The 23074-nt window shown below is 52.9% G+C and overlaps 1 protein-coding gene across 6 annotated transcripts in view; it reads left to right on the top strand.

Annotated features, from left to right (window-relative positions):
• Nucleotides 1-530: 530 nt before the first annotated feature.
• KANK3 (KN motif and ankyrin repeat domains 3) overlaps nucleotides 531-23074 on the top strand; it is a 55488-nt gene continuing 32944 nt past the window's right edge. The window contains exon 1 of one of the 6 annotated variants that reach the window (XM_075903124.1): nucleotides 531-666. The gene's annotated coding sequence lies outside the window, so the exon portion shown is untranslated. Of the gene's footprint in view, nucleotides 667-1220; nucleotides 1527-4342; nucleotides 7220-10650; nucleotides 10998-17793; nucleotides 17917-23074 lie in introns of those variants that run through there. The other 5 variants (XM_006123890.4, XM_075903127.1, XM_075903128.1 and 2 more) reach the window with 5 other exon arrangements.

The raw sequence follows: 23074 nt of genomic DNA, 5'->3' as shown, positions 1-23074 counted from the left end.
ATTTTCACGATCGGATCTTTTTTGCGGAAAACAAATCTGAGCTGTCTACACTGGCCTTTTTGCGCAAAAGGGACTTTTGCCCGAACGGGAACAGCATAGTATTTCCGCAAGAAGCACTGATTTCTTACAGTAGGAAGTCAGTGCTTTTGCGGAAATTCAAGCGGCCAGTGTAGACAGCTGGCAAGTTTTTCCAGAAAAGCATCTGATTTTCCGGAAAAACTGGCCACTCTAGACACAGCCTCTGGGTTTTGCCAGCACAAGGGGGTGGGGGCCATAGGGGCACCACTTTGAAATGCAGACAAGGCCAAAATAAGAACTCCATAGAGTGACCTGCAGCGCACTGAAGCCCTGATCTCACGTGGAGGAGGGCCCCTTTGGTCGCCCTGCGCCCGGAGCCGGCAGCCCGGTGTACAGCGCCTGGCACAGGCAGGGCGCAGCTCAAATAGCAGCACCAGCTGCGGGGCGTGCTCCGCGCAAAGCTTTGTCCGGCCGGGCCCTGCGCCTCTCGGCTCTGGCCCCGCGCTGCTGGCAGGGAGAGAGCAGGTCCAGCCCCCGGGCGGCCCCACCCCTGGCGCGCAATTGGCCCGAGGTGCGCGGGGACGGGCGAGCCGCTCGCAGGCAGGGCGCCGAGCGCCGTGGGGCCATGCGGACCAGCGGCCGGTGCGGGTAAGGAGCAGGGCTCGGGGAGCGCACGGGAGGGTCCGGCTCGGTTCCCCGCGCCGCCGGTACAGGTGCAGCTGGGTGCCGCCGGGCCTGGCTAGAGGGAGGTGCCGAGGCTACGGGGTGCTGCTCCCTTCCTCTCCCCGCAGGCGCGCCACGCGGGTCCGGGTTTCCCCGGGCTGGGAAGCTGCGCCGGGGCCCCGTTCAGACTCGGGCGCTCCGATCAGTGGCCCCTCTGGGCGCCTCCTTCCTTTTGCTGTAAGTGGCTCAGTAACGTTGGCCACGGGCGTGGAGGTCTTCCCCCCCCCCCCCCCCCAGCAGCTCTGCCGGGGGAGCGGAGATGAGACCCTCATGTCCAACTCCTGGGCCAACTCTTGTACGGAGAGCTCTGCCCGGACGCACAGTTGGTGTCCACGTCTGTAAGAATGCTCTGCAGCTGGCCGGGGGGGGTGTAAAGCAGCTGGCCGGGTGTCTGTGTGTGAGGGGGGCCCGTAAAGCGGCTAGCTGGGTGTTTGTGTGGGTGGTGTGTAAAGCAGATAGCTGGGGGCGTGTGTAAAGCAGCTGGCCGTGGAGGGGGGCACTTAAAGCAGCTGGCAGGGGGATTTACAGGGCTCTTCTTTTATGCTCATGGCACCTTGACACTGTAGTGCCAGACACGTTCACAGTGCAGCTAGGTAGGCAGATGGGGGCTGTCCAGGTTTGAGGGGACTGATGTTCCTACGTTGCCTTTTACAGAAGCAACTTGCTGTCCCCAAATACATGAAGTACGGGCGCAGGGAAATATTTTCTCAGGCACGAGGCGCCCTATCCATAGCTTGTCTCGAGATGTCGTGGGCCAGAGCTGTGTTAGAAGCCTGCTGTGTCTGGTGAGAAGGAGCCATGTTGCTTTCTGGGTGTTGGCAGTGTGAGTGGGTTAGCAGAGGAAGGTGGGACATGATCCAGGGACTGCAAGTTGAAGCTAGCCAAAGTCACCCTGGAAATAAGCCGTACATTTGTAATGGGGAGAGTAATTAGCCATTGGAACAATTTATCAGGGCTGTGGTGGTTTCTCCACCGGCGACAATTTGTGCATTAAGCCTGGACAGTATTGTAAAGGATTGATAACTAGGGATTATATAGGGGGTTCTGTGTCTGTGAGCTGGCCAGCCGACTCTCCTGGGCTTAGGCTCTATGACTCTGGAAGTGCAGGAATTTGGCAAGGATCGACTTTGTTCCTGGCTTCCTGTAAATGCCTAGGTCCCTGCAGCCGTTCCTGCTTCTCTGTCCTTTCTGTATCTAAGGGAGAGATGCAAAATCTCATTTAAAAAGTTAAATCAGTTAAACTTTAAGTTGAACTGGTTAACCCAAATGCTGCAGCACGGTGGGCCCAGCTGGGCTGGAGCAGCCTTCCCACCGGTGTCAGGCCACCCTCTAGCTGATAAGCATCACTTGGTAATGGTGATGCTTGCTGGGTAGCTGGTTAACCGGTTAACCCTTTACATCCCTAGTCTAATCTGCGTTCCACCAGACAAAAAGATTATTTGTAAAGGCTGGGGATTTGGGTCTGCTATTGTTAATCCGTAATGAAGAGAGCAAAGTGGAAAGCTGGTTAGGGTAAGAATATGCTCTCCAGGTTTCTGGAAGGCCATTTAAAAAGGCTAAAATGACCTGGCTCTTATGTAAGAGGATATCTGCTGTGAATGGCCACCCATCCAGCTTTTCCTGGCACCAGCAGGGGGATCTTTCCATTCTGAATCCCAATGCCAGGCTTGGGAAGTGGGGCCACGTCCGTGGCTGCTGCTGTAACTCACTGTTGCTCCATTGGAGCTGATGGAGTGATGCTGATTTACACCATGATTCTGGCCACTGTGTTTTAGGAAAACACGGATACGGAGTCTGAGAGCAGAAGAGTGGAACTAGCCAGACCTGCTTTGAGAGTAAACCCTCTAGCCTGCGAGCTACCTGGGTGGTAACCAGATTGCTCTGACTTTTAGTGATGAATGTGCCCACGAAAGAGGAGAGTTATGGGCCAAGCCTTTAATTCCATAAAGAGGAGAGTTATGTGGACAAGTCTCCATATCCCCTGTGCGAACGCTCTGACCCTGCCATGTGGGTAGTGAATGCCCTTTACCTCCCATGGACCCACTTCCGATTAGCTTCCCCGGGGTAACTGCTCTCCCTGGAACCCTGCCAGCTGCTGCCATGGCAAACATCTGTCACTGGGGTTGGGCAAGGCATTGCACGGGTGGTGACATGCCTGGTACCGGGGCTGGGCAAGGCATTGGATGAGTTGTAACTGACTGCTTCCTATGAGGGTCCCTCCCGCAGTCCGGTAAAAAATGCTTCCCATTGCGGAGGTGGGCCCTGGCTGGGAACCGCACAGTTCGTTGGACTAAGCCCTTACGGTCTAGTGAGGCTACTGGTGGGGAGGGAGCACAGTTGTGTAAAAGGAGAGATTCTCTACTGAAGGTAGAAGACCAACCTCAGAGGGGTTTTCTGACTTCGTGCAGCTGACAAGGGGGTTTTAGCCAGGAAAGTTTGTGCCCAAATAAATCTGTTCATCTATAAGGTTGGGATGTGACTCTTTAACTGGGAAGCCCCACCCTTAACTAGTGAGACTTACCAGTTAAGGTTAACTGGTGGGGGCTGGAGCAGCTCCAGGCCTGCAGCGGGCAGAGGCTGCTCCAGCTCAGTAGCAGGCAGGGGAGGGTCTGCTCCATCCTTCCCTTTAATTGGTTAACTGGTTAAACAATAGGTTTAGACAGTTAACCAATTAAAGGGGATTTTCCATTTGTACTTTAAGGTGCCACAGGACTCCTGACTGTTTGTACAGGCAGGGCAGTTAGGGTTTGTTGACACAGCCTTGTCACTAGGTCTGTGTGTGTGTGTGTGTTAACTGTTTGTCGCCAAATACACCCCCTGTGAGGGGGTCACTGTGTCAGCAGGAGAGTGCACCTGCCGGCAAAGCCGTGGTCATGTTTTTACTTGCCTCTGCAAAACTTTGGTGTTCATGGGTGGGTAGGTTAAGAACAACAAAAGCTTTGTCCTTCAAGTGCAAGTGTAGACGCAGCCTTAGCTTAGGGTACGTCTAGACTACATGCCTCTGGCGCCAGAGGCATGTAGATTAGGCTACCAGGCATAGGAAAATGAAGTGGCGATTTAAATAATCACCGCTTCATTTAAATTTACATGGCTGCCGCGCTGAGCCGACAAACAGCTGATCAGATGTACCCTTAGGTTCTCCGGGAGCTCTGGAAATATCCTTAGTGATACTAAGTGAGAATAAGGACTTCTCTTGTTGCTTCCACTGGGTTTCGTGCTGGAGCACAAACATGAGTTCTCAGTGTGTGAAACAGGGATGTTAAATATTAGTTAATTGCATAGTCAAGTAACCTCATGAATTCTTACTGGTTAGTCGACTATTCTATAGTCCCTGGGTCGGGGCCAGCAGCCAGGACACTCCAGCCTCACTCCTGAGGAGCCACTGTAGCAAAGGCAGCAGTATGGGGTACCAGGTGGGAGTGGGTCCGCAAGGGAATCCTGTTTGAAAACCCGCTCCCTTTGCAGACCGGCTGCCTGTCTCCCTGTGCTGCTGCCTCTGATAAAGAAGTGGCAGCAGTCCCCATTGGGAAGGGTCTGAGATCCCAGACCCAGCGCAAGATGGAATTGAGCCGGGCGAGCTGCCTGCCTGCCTGCCCGGCTCCTAATGCTCTTTAAATACAGAGCTGCAGCAGGGGCCAGCCTGCTAAAAAATTTACTGGTGTGTGTGGGGGAAATGCATGTAGTCTATAGCATTAACCTATAAGCTTTTGCTTATTGGTTAATCGGTTCATTAACTACACTATTACATCCCTCATGTGAAACAGTAGTGAGTTTGCCCCCACCCTTTCCTAAGGATCCACAGAATCCGTTCATAAGCCGGGGTCTGATTTAGAGCCCTGTGCCCCAACTTGACACAGGTTGGACTCTGTTATTCTTAGTGTGGCTGCTTCTGATTCTCCCAGGGTCAGAGTTCAGACTTGTGCCTAGTTGTATGGAGCAGACTTGAGCAGCTGGGTCCTGATTACAAAGCCCAGCAATGCTGGTCAGAGCTGCTGGAAATGCATGGCCATGGGCTTCCCTGATGCACATTGTCTAGTGTTGGCTGATCATAGGATGCCTGGCCTGCCTACTTGCTGGAAAGCTGCAGCCTGGGGACCGTGTTTGAACTTGCTCCATTATTCCTGGTTGCAGAATTAAATTCTGGGGCATTAAACACATGTAAAGTCTGACTAGTGTTCCTCCCGAAAGGAAAATGAAACCATTGCTGGCTGTGGAGAGTTCAGTCTGCGAGTATATGCGTGGAGATACTGTGTGTACCTGGGGGAGACAGACATACAGGTGTGTCCAGCCAGGTTGGGGGGGGGGTGTAAATGTGCTGGCGTGAATGTAAAGGAGGTGTGTGCACATGAAATCTGTACATGTACCACTGAGCAGTAACTGCGGGCCCTTTATACCTGTGCCCTGCTGCACTGAGTTCTTCTCGGGTGAGCACAGATGCCGAAACACGTGCCCACACATTACAGATATGCCCGTATTGTGTGCACACAGTCAGACTCGTGGAGTGTAAATCTTGAGTCATCCTGGCTGAAGGGGGTGTGTTCTCTTTGTAAAACAGAACTGTTTCATCCCTAGGCAGCTTATTCCTAGTGCCCCCTGGGTCTCTTGCTGCAAGCCTGCTTGTCTTGCGTTGGGGAAAGGTGGTCAGTGGGTTTTGGCTGCTGGACTGATGCAGGTTCCAGCTGTTGTCTGTCTTGTGATATGTAGGTTCCCAGATTGGCAGGCACCTGCAGAGTGGGGAAGAGAGGGCTGGCCAGTTTTACTGACAAATGCACATTACCCATGCAAAATAACTAGAAACATTGGGCCATATCCAAGCTGGTGTAAATCAGTATGCCGCTTACATCAGCTGACGATTTGGCCCAGGCATTGCACATGCATGATGTTCTAAGAGCCCCTTCGCAGCAACGCCCTTTGGCATTTGCGTAGACAGGCCTGTGGTCCCGCCGAAGGAAGAGGGCTTGATTGTGAGGATAATAGCTTCATAAATCAGTACTCCGCCCTGCAATTAGGAGACTGAGGTTATTCAAGCTTGTCTCTAGCCCTGACCTCAGTGAGTCAGACCAACTCTGCCTCCTCTGGTGTGGCTCTGGCCTCTGAGTGAACTTTGGAATAGTTGAGACCTTCACAAAAATGCCTGGGGTGTCTCTCCCTGGGTCGTCTTGGAGACACGTGGGCTTCTCGGAGCACTCTGACCTTCCCCCTGTCTGTCAGAGAAGGGAGTATTCCCATCTCCTGATCTGTGGTGGTTCAGGCTCACCGGTGGCTCCCGGAGAAGAGGGGAGAAGTCAGATGCATGGAGAAGGCCTCCTGCAGGACCAGCCTCTGAGATGAGACAATAAACTGCTGACCAGTGAAGCTGTCACTTCAGCACCATCCGATGTTGCAGCAGCTAACAAGGCGATTGCTCAGAGAGGCATTCGGGTTGTAGGCCTGGGCATGAAGGGTCTCTCCACTGCGTGCCCAGCAGGAGGGGCAGTGCCCTGTGTGGTCCCTGCTCTCTAGCACGGACGATGAATTCTAGAGCACATGACACTCAATGTTTCCAGATGGTGTTCTGAAAACCAGTCAAACCAGCCACCAGGTCTAGGGAGGTCACCTTTAAGCCCCCAACTGATTGCACGCGAAAACAATTTTTGCATACTGGGGCCCAGCATGTCCTGGAGGAGCCCGACTGTGGAAGTCAAAGAGCCACTGGAGAATTTTTTAACTTGATTTGCAGGGTGCAATGTGGAAAAGCTTCAGCAGGCTGCACGTTCACAGTCAATTAAAGGGAACGTTGACGTGGTATCCTGAGAGGACCAAAAGGACCATTTCTCCACTGAGGATCGTACAGAATGGGCTACTCAGATTACAAACCTTCAGTACTGGAGAGGCCATGTGAGATGAATTTTAGACAGAGTGCCCGGCGTGGCAGGGCACTCCGCCGCTCCCTGGGACGGCAGCCAGCCCTTCTGAACAGCAGGCCCACGCAAGCCATGCAGTCAGCCCATCTGCCCTGCTCTGGGATCGCCTGCTGTTCTTGCCTGGCGGGGACCTGGTGCTCCCAGCTTTGCTTTGGCAGCTCTCAGTGAGGAGTCCTGTCTGCTCGCTGGAGAGGAAGCAGACCGCTTGCTCAGTGGTTTCCCTTTCACGCTGGAACAGCCTCGGAGCTTATCTCCAGGACCCAGCTTGGGAAATGTGCTTTGCAAAGATAAATCTGCCTAGGGCCGCTCTGTCCCCCGCATACTCTTGATGACCTCAAAAATCTGGCAGAGTGAGAGCCACCTCCTCGGTCCCTCATCCCATGCGTGCTTCAGCCTGGAGAGTGGTTCCCAGGGAGCAGGCATCATACCAGCCCCTTGGAAAAGGGCTTACAAAAACTGAAGCTTTAAAAAAGCCAGAGCCCCATGTCCCCAACCAACAACGCTTCAAACTAGCCCCTACCTCAACTGCGCAGCCCAGCAGAGCCCTACAGTCTGGAAAGGCAGGAAGTTCAGAGGTAAGTGGCCATCCAGGGCTCTCATGTTCCCAATGGGCTGAAATGTGAGATGTCTGCCTGCCACTTCATCATCCTGCAAACAACATCCCCGGGACCAAAGATACCAGCTGATCCTGATGAATGGGATTGAAATCCTTCCCTGAAAGGATGGTGCCTTCACTGTCCATCCCACTCACCAATCCTCGTCCAGCTTGATCTCACCTGGTCCTCTGTCAAGCTGGTGCCTACTGCATCCTCCCCACCCAGCCCTGTACCAAGCTGGGATCTGTAGCTCCCATCCCATTGGACATTCTCTCTGCAGTCTGTGCCATCCCCCCCGCCTCTTCCCAGGGATCCTGTGTGCTCTGAGCCTTCTTGCCTTCTAAGGATTCTGCCACTGAGCCGTGGGTCTGTAGGACCCTCTTCTGAAAGTGATTTCCGTTTAACCTCACAGCTGGTCTGAGCCCCCCCCCGCCCCCCGCCCCCCGCCAGGCCTTTTGTGCTGGCTCAGGAACTATCTGTACGCACTTATGTTCCACTTGTTTATCTGAACTATTGCTTCTTTAATGCAACTGTGGTGTTTGCTGGAGTCCTGAATGATGTGATGGAATCAGATTATTTGTAATTGTAGCAAGAGCAAAACTGGGGTCTGTTTGGGGCAAGGTGTACTTACATGCTGTTGACTCATGCTGGTTTTGGATGTGCACTGCTGATTGTCACTATCCACTGGGTAGCTTCCCAAGAGGATATAAACAAGCTCTGACACTATTTTTGGCTGGTGTCTCCTGTCTGTGTGCTTTTAACGCTGAGTGAGATCTGAGTGGTAGGGGAGATTATCCTGTGGCTCATGTGAGGGGGAGAAGAAACGTCTGCATTTCACTCCATAGTCTGCATGGTGCAGCTTAGCCTACAGCCATCAGCCATAGACTCAGCAGTCCAGTCAAGGGCACTATCACTATTATGTGCACTATGCTAGACCCTTGAGGTTCCAGCTGAAATCAAAGGCCTTGTTGTGCTAAGCCCTGTACACCCACTGAGGGGGAGTGCCTGCCCTGGAGCCTTTCCAGTCCCAGCAGAGCCAAAAGGAACCAGTCCCGGTATGGCTAAGCTTGTGTCCAGGAATATGGAGTCAGGCTTTCAGGTCAGAAGATTGGCTTTGGCATCATGAGATTTTAAAGTTTTTATTTTTATTTTTTTATTTTTTGCTTTGAGTTTTTTGGATTGTGCCATCCTGGATCCCCTGCCCAGCTTGTGCCATCCTGGATCCCCTGCCCAGCTTGTGCCATCCTGGATCCCCTGCCCAGCTTGTGCCATCCTGGATCCCCTGCCCAGCTTTTCTCCTCAGGGCTAGAAATGTTCTTCACCAATAAAGCTGAGACTTGCCCACATTCACCTGGCTCCTGCACTCAGGCTAGAATTGCACATTGGCAGCCCACAGCCCATTTCTTCACAACAGACGGTGCAGTGGAGCCAGCGGAGCCAGATTTCCCGGCCGTGGCCCAGGGCTGACAAGGGTAAATCTCCATCCGGGATTGAAACCAAGACTCCAAGAACAGCTTCTTTCAGCCTGACATCTACCTGAGCTTCATAAAGCAAGGATAATGGTGGCTTTGTGCAGCCACTGTCTGGACCTGGCAGGAAACCAGTACAAGCAAGCAGGACAGGCGTCCGGGAGAGTGTCAGCTCACAGTTTCTACTCACTGTTCCCTGCTTAGGTCTTTGTACTGCTCCAGGAGTGGCTTTTACTGTCATCCCTGGGATGGGACAGATACAGCTCATCACATGCCATGCTGAGGAGTGCTGGATGTGGGCAGTAACCCTGGGAGCTAGTCCCTTTTTGGATAGTAGCCTGGATAGCCCAGCATTGAAATGCTTTGTGCAGTGGAACAGGCAATGAGGTGATGTTCTGACTGCTTTGGGATCCTCGAGGGTGAGACTATTGGGGCAGGGGGCTGCAGACCAGGTGAAGCAGGTGCTGGGTAGAGGGGGGTCTCATTGTGGTCAGGGCCGTCCATATGTAGCTTGATTCTGCAGCTGTAGAAATGGCCACAGGATTTACCTTATTGTCAAGTGTCTGCAAAGCTATTCGCTGCACAGGAAATTCACAGAAATGCTCTTGCCTCCTCTGACTCCCTCTTCTCTGTAACAAAAATGATTAGAGGTTTGGAATGGGTGCCATAAGAAGAGTGATTAATACAACTGGGACTTTTCAGCTTAGAGAAGATTGGGGGGGAGGGAATATGATTGGGGTCTATAAAATCATGACCGGTATGGAGAAAATGAATAAGGAAAAGTTATTTACTTTTTCCCATTACACAAGAACTAGAGGTCATGAAATGAAATTAATAAGTAGTAGATTTCCTTTGGTTTATGAGTTTCTTCATGCAACATAATCAACCTGTAGAACTCCCTGCCAGAGGATGTTGTGAAGACTAGGACTTTTAACAGGGGTCAAAAAGAGCTAGATAAATTCATGAGGAGAGTCCATCAGTGGCAGTTAGCCAGGGTGGGCAGGGATGGTGTCCCTAGCCTTTGTTTGTCAGAAGCTGGGAATGGGCAGCAGAGAAGGGAGAACTTCTTGATCATCCGTTCTGTTCATTCCCTCTGGGGCACTTGGCATTGGCCATTGTCGGCAGACAGGACACTGGTCTAGATGGATGTTGGGTCTGGCCATTCTTGTGTTCTTTATGTCTCGACTGAGATGCTTCCCCTAATGCTCCAGATTGATCTTGGATGAGGGCTGCTTTCCTGTGTCCCCAGCTGGCCACAGACTCTCTCCAGCTACAGACTTGTGATGTGTGGCAGAGGAGAGTTCTCTGTTCCTGCCCCACTGTGGCAGAGGATGTACCAGAGGTGTAGTGTGCTGCAAAGGAGCCGGGCCTTGGTTCGTGACCATTTGAACATTTGGAGGTATAAAGACGAAGGTGCCTGGTCTACAGCTGTTTGGGCCAGTGTCATTCGACTGACTTAGTCAGGCCCCAGGAGCAGATGCCCCCTCACGTTTGCCATTTACCAGGGCGGATGTTAATTGGGTGCCAAATGTCTTGCTTGCATCCCAGGCTCTTGGGCCGCTTACACATTGCATAGTCCGGGCCCAATGGCTGTTTCCTGCCATTGTAAGGGTCTTGGGATGGTGACTCACAGCAGACGTGTTTCTGGGAGCTGGGCTGCATTGCATTCTCGGAGGCCTGGCGCGGAGGGGTTTGCGGAGGGGGGGGGGAGACGCTGTTTAGAGCCAGCCCTGCTTTCTGAGCTTTGCACAAATGTGAGTTATTTCACTTTTACAATCAAGCAAAGTGGCTGAGGCAGCTGCTAGAGAAACCTCCAGCCCTTGTAACTGGCTGGGGGATGGACTGGAAAGTCAGGGGAGCTCAATGGCCAAAGAAGAGCAGCGCAGCCCCAGAGCTAGTGCCTGCTTCTGTCCAGGGGAGCTGGGGAAGGGGGCGGGGGTTCTGTTTCCATCCTTGCATCTAAAAATAACAGCCCTGCTTCCTCTCCAGTGGGGCCTGGAAAGCAGCAGTGACTTAACCCTGCTGTTTGAGAAACCCTGGAGCCACAGGAAGCCGGAGCACAGGCCTGCCCATCTCTGCTGAGACATGCAAGGCCAGGAAACACTTCAAAGCAGGGTGCTTGCTCAGAGGCAGCGGGGGTGGTGGAAGGGCCCTGGGTCTGCGCCCTGAGAGAGGAAGGGCCAGATTTTCAAATTTGCAGCTGCATGGAGCTGCCTAGACGGTGGGGTGCTGAGCTCTGGGAAGCCTGGCCTGGGACTGTTCCCGGTGGGAAGGAGCACTCTGAAAAGGTGAGCCCTGTGCACGTTACGCTGCTGATGTCAGGTGTGTTTGGAACTGCATGGGGGGCTGAGCGGCCTCGTTACACTGGGCTGGCACTTAGGAGCTTTCACCCTGGCTCTTTCCCAGCCTTGGGCACGGTCCTGGTGCACTTGCTACCGTTGCTGCCCCCCCCACTGGCTCGGCCACGCTGGGTACCTAGTGGGACAGGGCTGTCTCGCATCCAGGGGTGCTGGCTGCTGCTGTGGTAGAGCATAGGAGGGTAAGAGTTGGGGCTGGACCAGGCATGTGGCCCCTCCTCAGCAAAGGCAGCTGGATGGTGTGAAGGGACCTGGCCAAAGTGTCTGCCATGCAGACATTGGCTGGTTCCCTTTGCTTGGCTGTGCCGGTGAAGGGTTAATGGCGGTAGCCGATGCTACGTAGTTTAGCTCTGACACTGCTCCCCCCTGGGTGGGACCTGCTCTTTGTAGACAGGCTTGGCTGGATTCTGGCCTGGGGAGGACAGGTCTCTGCCCCCGGCACTGAAATGGCTGGCAGATGGATTGGCATCCTGCTCCAGGACATCTGTCTCCTGGTGGTTTCAGCTGTTTGCTCGGACTCCAGATTGTTCCTGACCGTGTCATCCAGTCCAAGAACGGAACAGACTAAGGAGAGGTGGCTGCTGCCTCTTCGGTGAAATATGGCTGTTGTAGATCACCTCCCTGAACTCCCCTAACTATGGGGGGGGTGCCACCTAGTGAATAGAACAACTCCTGAGAGCTGAGATCCTATTGGCAGCTTGGTCATCCACTGACCTGTGGAATGACCTTGGACAAATGACGTCACTGATTCCTGCCTCAGTTTCTCCATCAGGATTTGTTTGTAAACTGCTTTGACATTAACATAATGCCCTGCTCTTGTCATCAGAGAGAGTGCACCCATTTCCTAGCGCATTCACGGGTGGCCACTCAGACCATTCCAATTATCTGCTGTACATGGATTTAATAAACAGGTGAAAATGCTTAATGCAAATGTACTCCAACCAGCCAATTCCTTAGTTACATTGGTTTCGTTTCATTCAGTAATTTACCCAGGTGAGCCAAAGCAATACAAGAAAGGGTTAACTCTTGGCCACTCTTCCACTATCCACAAGCCCTTAGTGAGCTAGCCAAGAACAGTAACCAGGAAGTAGGAGGATGGAATGTGTGGGGCCTAACAGATACTCTCCAATTCAATCGTTTTCATGCTGTAGTTCATGGACTCCCCTGGGCCGCAGACTGAGCCTAAGGTTTCCACCTTTGTGTGAAATTGTGCAGGGATCCACATGTGGAAAAAGGCCGAATACCATGGGGTTAGTTCAAAAAGGGAGCTGGTCTTGGGTAGGGCTGTAAGCAACTAGTTGACTATCCGATAAGCAAATGCTTATCAGATAGTTTAGTGACTTGAGTAGTCGCTCCCCCCCCCCCACCCCGTTCTGCCTCTAGCAGAGAGAGGTGGAAAGGGGAGTGCTGGGGGGAACAAGTAAAGCCAGTTCTCCCCCAGGACCATCTCTGCGAGGGGCAGAGGAGGCAGAGGCACAGCAGGAAACGGTGCAATTGGGGACTTCGTCAGTCCCCTCTCGCACTGGTTCCCACAGAGCAATCCCAGCTTGTGCTGATCGCCCAGCAGCTCTTACTACATTTAAAATGCAGTGCTGCAGCACTGGTGCCTCTGCAGCAGACACAAGCCAGGACTACTCAATCCACGCCCTAGTCAGCTACTCTGGAGCTAACCCCGCTGTGGCTCTGCAGAGACACTTATCGACTAATTGTATAGCAATGCTTCCCCTGGGTCTTAGTGCTCAACCACTCCCCTGTTCCTATCCCTGCACTCAGTCTTAAAGGGGACATGCTGTTTTATGGTTGTGTGGTGTGTTTTTTTTTTTTTTTTTTTTTTTTTTTTTTTTGCTTAAGTCCTTGGAGTCCTAATTTTTTTCCCTGGCTTTTTTTTGGGGGGAAGGGGGGTGGGTATTTTTGTTTCAACCATCTGGCAACCCTAGTTACAAAGAGGAGGGAGAAAAATTGTCCCCCTGGACCTCTGAGGGTAGGACAACAAGCTGTGGGCTTAAATTGCAGCAAGGGAGGTTTAGGTTGGACATTAGGAAAAACTTCCTAATTATCAGGATAGTTGAATACTAGAATAAATTACCTAGGGAGGCTGTGGAATCTCCATTGCTGGAGACGTTCAGAGCAAGTTAGACTGGACCAGGAGAAACCCACCCTCCCTGGTGGGCAGATGATGTGGATGCAGGTCTTGCCTTATCCTCCCTCCTAGCATCTGGGATATTTTTTCAAAAGCAGAGTGTCTGAGCCCTGGATGGGCTTCCAGCCAGTTTGTTTATAGGCTGAAGTTTTTCAGGAAGCCTGGGATGGAGCCCGGCAGGTTTTTCCTGGCATGCTGCCTGCACAGGATAGAGCAGGTTTCCTGGCGGATGGGAGCTGCTTCTCTGTTTCCCTTCTCGCAGGAAGCAGGGTAATGAATTGTGAGGCAGGAGATGTCTGTCTGTCAGTATCCCGTTTCCTCTGCTTTGATTGAATCTCTGGGGCGAAGCCCCTGAGCAGCTTAGCCTAACCTGGAGTCTGCTGGAGGAAGAAGGGTTAAAATCTGGGTGTAAGGAATTGAGTGGTTTCCCAGCGTGCTCTAATGCACTTAGACTGGAGAAATATGGAAAATTTAAAAATCACCTAAGGAAACTTTCTAAATACCTTTGGCTTGTGATGTTGTTTGTGTCCCTAAATCCCATTGGGGCTTTTAAAAATCATCCTGAAGAGGTTGGAAACAGGTCTGTATCTAAAGGCCCATATGTGGTCAGGTTACTCACAGCAGCGCTCATTTGCCATTCGGAGGCAGGGCAGGGAGCATGGGGACACCAGATGAAGACGACCAGTAAAACCTACAGATTGTGTTGTGCTTGGAGCCATCGGAGATGAGGAAGCCCTTTAGGGAGTTGGTTACTGCTCCCTGTTTCTCTGCTGTCCCAGCATAAGTTAGAGCAGGCTGGGGGCCGGTAGTGATCCCTGGGTTGTGATGTGTAGACACTCCTCTGGACCTCCAGGATTCCTGCTGCATGGGGGGCTGCTCAGAGGGCAGCTTAGGGGCTGGCTTTCTCAGCTCTGTCTCTCCCTAGCCCCAGTCTTCATATCCGCCCCAGTAACTGACAATGTGCAGTCATGTGAGGTCTCTGGCATCCCTTTGGTGGGCTAGGTTTGCACAGGTGTCACCAAGTGGAACTTAACATACAAGCCCCTCACTGATGGATGTGTTATTGGATTTGTCAGAAGCCCTGAGGAGAGCGGGCCCCCCCACCCCCTGTGCTGGAGTTGGGCCCTGCTGGCTCTCCTGGGCTGGGTTGACTTAGCTGAGCTAACAGGAGGCAAAGCTGCAGACGCTCGGTTTGCTTGCACTGGTTGGTGGAGGTGGCCCGAGGGCTGGGAAGCAGCCGGCCAGGATCATTTTAAGGTGTCACCCTTTGGAGACCTGCATCACATAGCTCACAGGATCGGCTGCCAGGGGATGGACAGAGGGGAACAGCGTGAATGTATTGCCTGCAACTGGACCCTGTTGTGCTGGGGCTCAGTGGTGTCCCTCACACTTGCCATCTGCAGGACACAGATCTGCCCACTCAGTGCAGCTTCCTCTCCGGGATGTTTCTGAAGGGCTTCTGGTTGCACACCTGAGCACTGGTTGCACAATTCCTGGGGCTCAAGGGAGGAAAACCCTGGTCGGCCAATTCCCCAGGTGCAGCCCAGAGCAGGTACCAGACTTAGGACAGCAGAGAGTGAGCTAGTCTTCCTAGCAGAGCCTGTGAGGAGCCAGCGGGCACCCCAAGCCACATTCAGGGCCTTTGTGTGAAGGGCTCCTCTCCTGGCTTTGGCTGGGCTCTGCAGCCACAGGACATCTCTCCCTTCCCTCTTTCTCTGTGCAGTAGGTGCAATCAGCTCGCCCTGGGCATGGGGCCAGCCCCAGCTCTGTGCTCTGTGTGTGCTGCTTGACTCCTTGAAAAGGAACAGAAGCTGCACGTGGGCTCAATGCAGGGCAAGACTTTCACCCAGGGCATGACTTTACCCATCTCTGAAATGCATCGGGTGTGGGGCCAGAGCAGCATCTCTGCATGGGGGTTCTAGGTGTGTTTAACTCCTTCCCACTGCATCAGAATTTGCTACTTGGAGTGTTGGCATCCCATCAGCCTGCAAACCTGCAGCGGCACGGTACAAGATGTGGAATCCTTCTGGCTTCATTCCCCCAGAGGAAGGCTGGCCCAGAGCACTCTGGAGATGGGGGTGCAAGTCCCTGCTCTGCCACAGACTTCCCATGTTACTGTGGGCAAGTCGTGGGCTGCCTGTGTCTCACTTCCTGTCTGTGACCCAGCCTCCTGCATGGCATGGCAGGACAAAGACAGCGCTGACTGGCAGGTGCTCAGATACCGTGGTGCTAGCCTCAGACGGCTAGATAAACCCTCGCTAGAGGGATAAATGTATGACGGATGTACAGAGTGCAGGGCACCTGGGCTTCCTGCATGTGCTACCAAATGGCCTGATCCTGGTGGTTACTCGTGTTCTCGCTCTCTCGCTGCAATAGTCTATGTTTTTCTGGGAGGCTGTTGGGAGCCAGGTTAGTCTTCGCCAGCGGTAAGCTCTCCTCCTCTGGCCCATCCGCGTACTTTGCACACCAGATGTTAAGGCAGCTCCTATGCAATGTGGCCTTAGCACTGTATGGCGGGGGGGTGACATATCAGGGGTTACACCATTATTTGCCAGGCAGGTGATGGGGAAGGAGGCTTCTCTTCCTTGCCCTGGTGGCCAATGACAGGGTAGCCAGGCAGTTAGATCTGGTGCTGTCAATCCAGAAGTCAGGGTAGCCACAAGGCAGACACTTGGATTCCATTCTGTACTCTGCCAGAAAGGACCTGGTTGACCTCTCTGTTAGCTTGTTTCCTAAATGCAGGAAGGCTGCTGTCTAGGGCAGGCCATGAAGCTGTGCGGGATCATGCCTAGCAACTTAGCAGCTGTGCAGTGCTGGGCTGCTAGGCAGCAGGGATCCCTTGGTCCCAGTGGGGTGCACTGGTCCCCAAGCTCCAGAGCATCCAGCGGGAGGTTGCTCTGCCTGCCCTCTGTACACAGGGAACCGAAGCTTCATTGGGGGCTGGCTGTGAAGTCAGGGTGCTCAGCCTGGGGCAGTGGGCGCTGCTGTCAGGGACACCAGAGTAACTCTACAGGGGCCCCTTTGATTTAAGAGGGGTTGTTCCTGGGAGCAGAATCTACTGTCGCATGTTTGGGAGCCTGAGTCTGAGGAGCAGGGGCTGCAATGTGAGAAGGAGAAGTTTGGGGCTGCCCCACTGCTGTAGCCCTGGGCCATGCCATCTGCCCCTGCTGGCTGGAGGAGTCTGGCCCAGGATCCTGTCCAGGGCAGTGGTGTTGCCCAGGGGGTGCCTTCTCCTGCTGGCACCCCCTCACTGTAATGCTTGGCTGCATGGCCCTGGTGGCTGCTGCCCAGATGCTGCACCCTGACACTGCTCTCTCGCTGGAGCCAGCAGCCCGGCCTCTAAGGTTCTCAGGGCTGGTGGTCAAGCCCTGCCTTTGGCCTGCTCCTTCCATCTCCTCTCCGGGGGCGGATCTGGGCTCTACTGGCCTAGAGGTGGGAGGCTGCTCACCCCACTGTCCAGGCAGGACCAGAGGCTTTGAGAAATCTTCAGTGGAGTCTGGAAAGGTGTTGAAACAGTTGTGGGAAGCAGGAGCTGGGGAGGGGGTTGTGATTAGCATGAGATTACAGCCCTCCCGTCCGGACAGTAGGTATCATTCCTTCCCTAGGAAATCCACCCGCTCTGGATGCACGTTCTCCATGGGTGTAGCAGAGCCCTCAAGGGCCTGGCAGGCCACATGTCAATGCTGTGTAATGGTTGTGTGTAATTCTAGGCTTAGAGCCATAGGACTGAAAGCCCTGTTGCTGCTGTCCAAGGGGGCCAGTTGGTTCTGCTGGCCGTTCCCAAAGCTGGTGTGGCTGTGATGTGGCAGCTGCCCCTGACAGCAAATGCTCCCCATCTAGGAGCACCCACTGGGCAGTGCCTGCCCCTGGGCAGCGCTGAGATGTGGACTCCTTGGGCAGTAACCCAGCTGTGCAGAGGCAGGATACATCACTGCCCTGGCATGGCCCCTGGTTATGCACCAGGACTCAGCCCGCCTGTGTCCGCCGTTGAACAGCTAGTAAGCAGGAGGTCTAGTGGACTGGGCCCTGCTGCATTCCTAGTAGGGATGTTAAATATCGGTTAATTGAATAGTCGAGTAACCTCAAGAATTCTCATCAGTTAGTCTATAGTCCCTGGGGGTAGAGCCGGCAGCCAGTGCACTCCTGAGGAGCCCCCAGAGACAGCAGTGCAGGGTGTCAGGCAGGAGCTGGCCTGCAAGAAGAGCCAGTTTAAAAACCAGCTCCCCTCACGGACCAGCAGCCAGTCGCCCTGTACTGCTGCCTCCGATAAAGAGGCAGCAGCTCAGGGTGGCAGCAGCCCCTGTCTAGGGTGGGGTCTGAGCTCCCGAACCCGGTGAGAGCCAAAACTGAGTTGGGGCTGCCTGCCCCCCTGGTTCCTAATACACTTTAAATGCAGAGCTGCAGCAGGAGTAGGTCCTGGACCTATTTCAAGCCAGAACTGAGCTGGACTGCTGGCCAGCCTGCTAAAAACTGTGGGTGGGAGAATGCATGTGTAGTCTGTAGCATTAACCAATAAGCAAAAGCTTCTAGGTTAATTGACTGTACGATTACATCCCTAGTTCCTACACTGCTCTGGCTTGGAGCTCTAGGAGGCAGGTGAGCGGCAGATCTAATGCTTGGAGTCAAGGCTCCATCACCTGGCCCAGTCTGAAGCTGCTCAGACATCTAGATGCTTCTCCCTGCCCTGATGTGAGCAGAAAGCTGCAGTGGGTGAGTGACAACCCGGGCTGAGGCTCTTGTCTGACCCATTCATGGGAGCAACCCCTCCCTGCCAGTGTCCCTGTAAGCCAAACACTTGAGTGGCCTCCCTACAGAGACTCAAATGCCACCCAGCTGATTAGCAGAGTGCCCACAGCTGGCAGCAGATGTTTCCAATGGTGGTGCACATCCCCATATACCTTGGTGCCCAGAACAAAACTTATTCTGCACACACATGGACAAAATTAGAGGAAACACTGCTCCTGGTTATGATTGTTTTCTCTGTGTTCTCTCCTCCCCCTCCACTCCTGCTCTTCTCAGGGCTGGTGGCTCTTGTCTTTAAGCTCCCTGGATAAGGAACTGTCATGTTTATGAGTCAGAGATTTCTCTCTAAGGTACTTACCAGGTTCCATCCCCAGAGTCACAGTCTGAAATGTATTTATCTGTATCTCACGTCTGTGCACTAGGAGAGAGCTACCTTCATGGGCCAACAAGGGCACCGCTCTTGGCACCAGGCTTCTCAGCTGATGCTTCTCGCCCGTGGAGACCTGCTTCTCTCTGCTGCCCAGTTTCTGCTTGCACTGTGGCCTGACCAGCCCTTTGCAGGCTGTGACTGGCATGGGTACCCCCAGGCCACCAGTCACAGTGCTGTCTAAGCATGTCCATTTATTCCCAATGTCCAAGCATTACAGAGCAAACACTGAAACCAATCAGAGCCTCCACCCATGCCAGTAAATGTATTCCCAGCTCCAGCAAGCTGTGGCTACTGACCAGCCCCACCCAGGGATTTTTCTGTGGTCACAAGTTCATAACAGCTGCTGGCTCGGAAGCCCACTCTGACCCTGCAGGCCCTCCTCCATTCCATTTTGTGTCTGTGCGCTGCAAAACCCAGGGCTAAGGAACAGACAGGCAGGGAGGTTCTCCTCAAGGCCTAGGATGCCCAGAGATCTAAGGCCCTGACAGGGTGTTTGGGTGCTGGGTGGGTGCAGGCTGTCAGCTGGAGAAGGGAATTGGGGAGCAGGCTGTGGGAGCGAGTTTGGTGCAGGAAGGGTGAAGGGTAGAGCTCCGGGGCACTTAGGTGCAGGTGGGGTTCTGGGTGCAGGCTCTAGGAGGAAATGTGGGGGTCTGGAGCAGGGTTCCCTGTAAGATGGGCACTTGTGCAGCCACTCAGGAGAGTGTACAGTGCCACCCAGCTGATTAGCTGTGTGTCCACAGCTAGGTTTGTGTTTCTGCTGGTGGTGCACATTCACACATGCCTTGGTGCACATTTTTTTATTCCACACATGGGTGGAAAGGGTTAGAGGGAGCATTGGTCTAGGGTGCAGGTTCTTGGAGGAAGATAGGTGTTGTCTCTGACCTTGGAGAGGGGCTGTTCCGCTTCAAAAGGAGGGGCCCAGATGTAGGTAATCTGTATTCCAGGCTTCCCAAGTATTTCCTGGGAAACTTACTCCACTATCAGTTCAGTCTCATTTGAGTCATTGTGTTAGAGTCCTTTGAAGCTCAGGGCACTTCCTGGGGCTTCTGTTAGTCTTGACTCCCCCTTAAAGGCGCTACAGACATCCCTCAATAACACATCAACATCTGCATTGTTCATACACTCAACACGGAAGATGCCAAAACTGACGAGTGCAGGAAATCTCCACATATGTCACAGTCCCCATGTTACAGAGGGGCAGCTGAGTGGCAGAGGCCAAGACCCAGACCCTCAAGGTTATGGAAGTCTCCTAACTCCCATTGGAATCAGTAGCAGTTAGAAGCCAGAATATCATTGAGGCTAAACGACTTGCCCAGAGCAGGGAATTCATGCTTGGTCCCCTCCATCTGGACCATATATAACACAAGGGATAGTAGCTAGTCCAGGGGTGTCCAAACTTTTTTCAAAGAGGGCCAGATTTGATGAAGTAAACATGCGTGAGGGCCGACCATTTTGCCTGACATTCTTTGAACCATTAAAATTAAATGCAAATTAACTATTTTATGCAAAGTTTATTGTAAACAGCATACTTTTCATTTCGTCACATGGATGACAAATCTAAACAGGTGTTAAATCACTCTGCCTTTCATATCTGAAGGCCAGATGAAAAAAAATCCAGGAAGCTGAAATATATGTCAGGAACATTGTAAAGTACATTACATATTATTGGTAATAAAGGTTGTCTGTCAACTTTTAAGTTCAAAAAATATGAACAGGAACATAACACCAAGTATATATGTTGTGTCCAAATATATTTATAACTGATTTAGACCAACTGACATTAACTGAGATTTTACAATGTATTCATCTCAATACATATGGATTCGTTGGGGGCCATAAAAGATAGATATTGCCAAATTACCTGTATTAAACCAGAACACGGGCCGCAATTGGCCCGCGGGCCGGACTTTGGACATGCCTGAGCTAGTCAAAGAAACTGAAAGATCAGCAAACGATCAAAGAGAATGCTTTCCCACCCGATGGCCAGCAGAACTCACTGCCACTGTGGCTAGGAGCGAAGAGCAGGATTCGGGCCAAGAATGGACATTTCTGTGGATAATGGGCACATCAGTTATCACACTAGGCTGGTGGCCTCTAAATCTTCTGACTTGAGGATTTAGACCAATGGTTATATGACAGGAGTAGGAACAAACATTCCCACTGAGCACGGTCTCTAGAGGGTTCTTGCATCTTGCTCAGAATACTGGCTGCTGCTGGAAACAGAATCGGGGGCTAGTGGGACCCTGCTCTGAACCGGCTGGGCCAGGGCCGTGGGGTACATAATAGCTGGTAGGGCGTGTCCTGTTCCCACGGGCAGGTGCCAGTCTGGGCCATAGCCTGGGGCTTGCAGCTTCCCACCCTGCTCCGCCTTTGCTCAGGAGCAGAGTGTGGTGCTCCATGCTGCCAGCCGCCAGTATTGCAGCCTTCAGACAAAACCCGCCTTCTCCCTCTTTTCCTTGTAAACCTTCTGCAGTGTGTTAAACAAATAAACATTTCTCCTTATAAGGCTCGAGCTCCCTTAGCTCAGCCCTCCCTGGAGAGATGATTCCAATCCTGCATTCCCCTGAAGGCTGGCTCCCAAATAGTGCGCCTCATTTTTCAGTTTCTTATTTTTATCCCTTTACATCCTCCTCAGTTGTTCCTCTTTGTCCATACAACTGCCAGCCTGTCTGCGGACCCTCCTATGCCCCACATTGAGCACGTCCAAAGATCCACCCTCCCTAACCAGGCAGGATGGGTCGCTGTTCCCATTTCCCAGATGGGGTAGTCGAGGGGACACAGAGTGAGGACGTGAGATCTCACAGTCTGTGACTGAGCTGAGAGTGAAACCCAGGTCTCTTGTGGCCAAACTGAGGTCACGGGCTTCTCCTCTGACATGCCAGAGCCCTAGAGCTCTGCAGGAGATGGAGTGTGTTAGAGCCTAGAGCTCAGATTTTTTTTATGTGCATCCAACCAGTAAAACCTGTATGTGCATCAGACCAGAGAGAAACCAGACCTTCCCAGCATAGGGGGGGAGGGCAGCATCTGCAGCAGATGTTACCGAGCATGCTCACAAGCAGCAAATCTGGGGGTGTCTATGATCCCTGACCCATTACCTCTACGTTGGTCTCTCATGTCACTGACCTATCTCGTGTGACTATTCTTTGGAACAATTCTGCAATTGTGGCTGCACGTTAGGGATGTTAAAATGTGTGTGTTTGTGTAAACGTGTAACTGCTGATATTTTTAGCAGTTCCATGTTTACATGCAGAGGGGACCTAGTGCTTGTGGGGAGTGTGCATGTGACTGTGTACTTGGATACACGTTCACTCTCTATTGCACATCCACGTGTCCTTGGGTAGGAAAATAGAGGGGAATTCGAGGCACTCAGGCAGGCTGTGGTTTTGCCAGGAGGCTCTGAAACTGAGGGGCATGCTGCCATGTCACTCCTAGCCCCAGACTTCAGCACCCGGGCTTCGTGGAGTCCAAGCCTTGCTGCGGCTTTCACCCCAGACTTAGGCTCCAGTCCTCCTGCACTTTGGAAGGGTCAGAATCAGGGATGGAGCCAAATATGGTGACTCCTGTTCATCGCTGCTCTTCTGCAGGCATGACAGGAGAATGAGGAGCCTGGGCGAAGCGGGCACCTGCACTGGGTTTGAGATGTGCCTGCATTCAGGTCTCGGTTCTGTTTTACATTCTGTGCTAGGACGCAGTGAATCTCTGTTGTGATTGGCTGGGTGGCTTTTGATGATGTATTGCATCTGATAAGATCTGGTTTTGGAGCTGGTGTTTATCAGGAGCTGTTGGGGCTGGCTGCTCTGATCTGGCGCTGGCTCTGGGAATCAGAGACTCCCCTTCCTTTCGCTCCCCAAACTGCGGACTTGTTTGCTCAAGTGATTTCCCACAACAGCAAAGCTCATTGTTCCTGCAGCGCCAGTGCAGTGAGCCAGCAGATGCAGACAGATGTTTTGGCCTTGAACAATGGCATGTTCCTGCTCCCCAGCTGATTACCTCACTACTTGGGATTCTTCCAAAACCAGCATTTTCCCTCATGTTTCATGGAATTCTCTGACTCAGTCCTGGAGCTCTGCTTGGGTCACTGCCCTGGGCTTTCCTCCTGCCCCATGCCCCCATGGCTATTGACTGCACTCAGTGGCACCAGACCCCATTTGCTCGCAATCCAGCCCTCCTGTGTCTCAGAGCAGGAGCTCTGACGCCCTGTCTGTGGGTGATGGGGGCAGAATCCCGCAGGGCTTGGCCAGTCTGCTCCCTGGGGGAGCTCAGTCCTGTAGGAGAAGATGGTGCTGGAATCTGGGCTCCACAGGCCCATACAACACTCTGCCTGTACCTCCTGAAGGTGCCTGCTGGCCAGCCCTGGCCCTACGAATGCAGGTCTCAGCATATCCTGAGCCTTGCACAGTGCTGGCCAGCTGCTCTTCCTGGCACAGCCCAGCCCTGCAGCCTGCCAAAGGGCAGATGCTTGATCCATTTTTACAGTGCAAGCTGTTGGAGCAGGTGCTCTGATAGCTAGATCTGGTCACATGCCATGTTCCCTCTAACTTTTCCGTGTGTGGAATAAATTTTGTTCTGTGCACCAAGGCACATGTGGACAGGCACCACTGGAAGGAACACCTGCTGCCAGCTCTGGGCACTCTGCTTATCAGCTAGGCAGCATTTGACTCTCTCCTGAGAGGTTGCCCAAATTCCCAGTTGGCA

Source organism: Pelodiscus sinensis, chromosome 19 (genome assembly GCF_049634645.1).
Source record: "Pelodiscus sinensis isolate JC-2024 chromosome 19, ASM4963464v1, whole genome shotgun sequence".
NCBI classification, from domain to species: domain Eukaryota; kingdom Metazoa; phylum Chordata; order Testudines; family Trionychidae; genus Pelodiscus; species Pelodiscus sinensis.
Note: the sequence above shows the minus strand (reverse complement) of the source record. Positions and strands in the feature narration are given on the sequence as shown.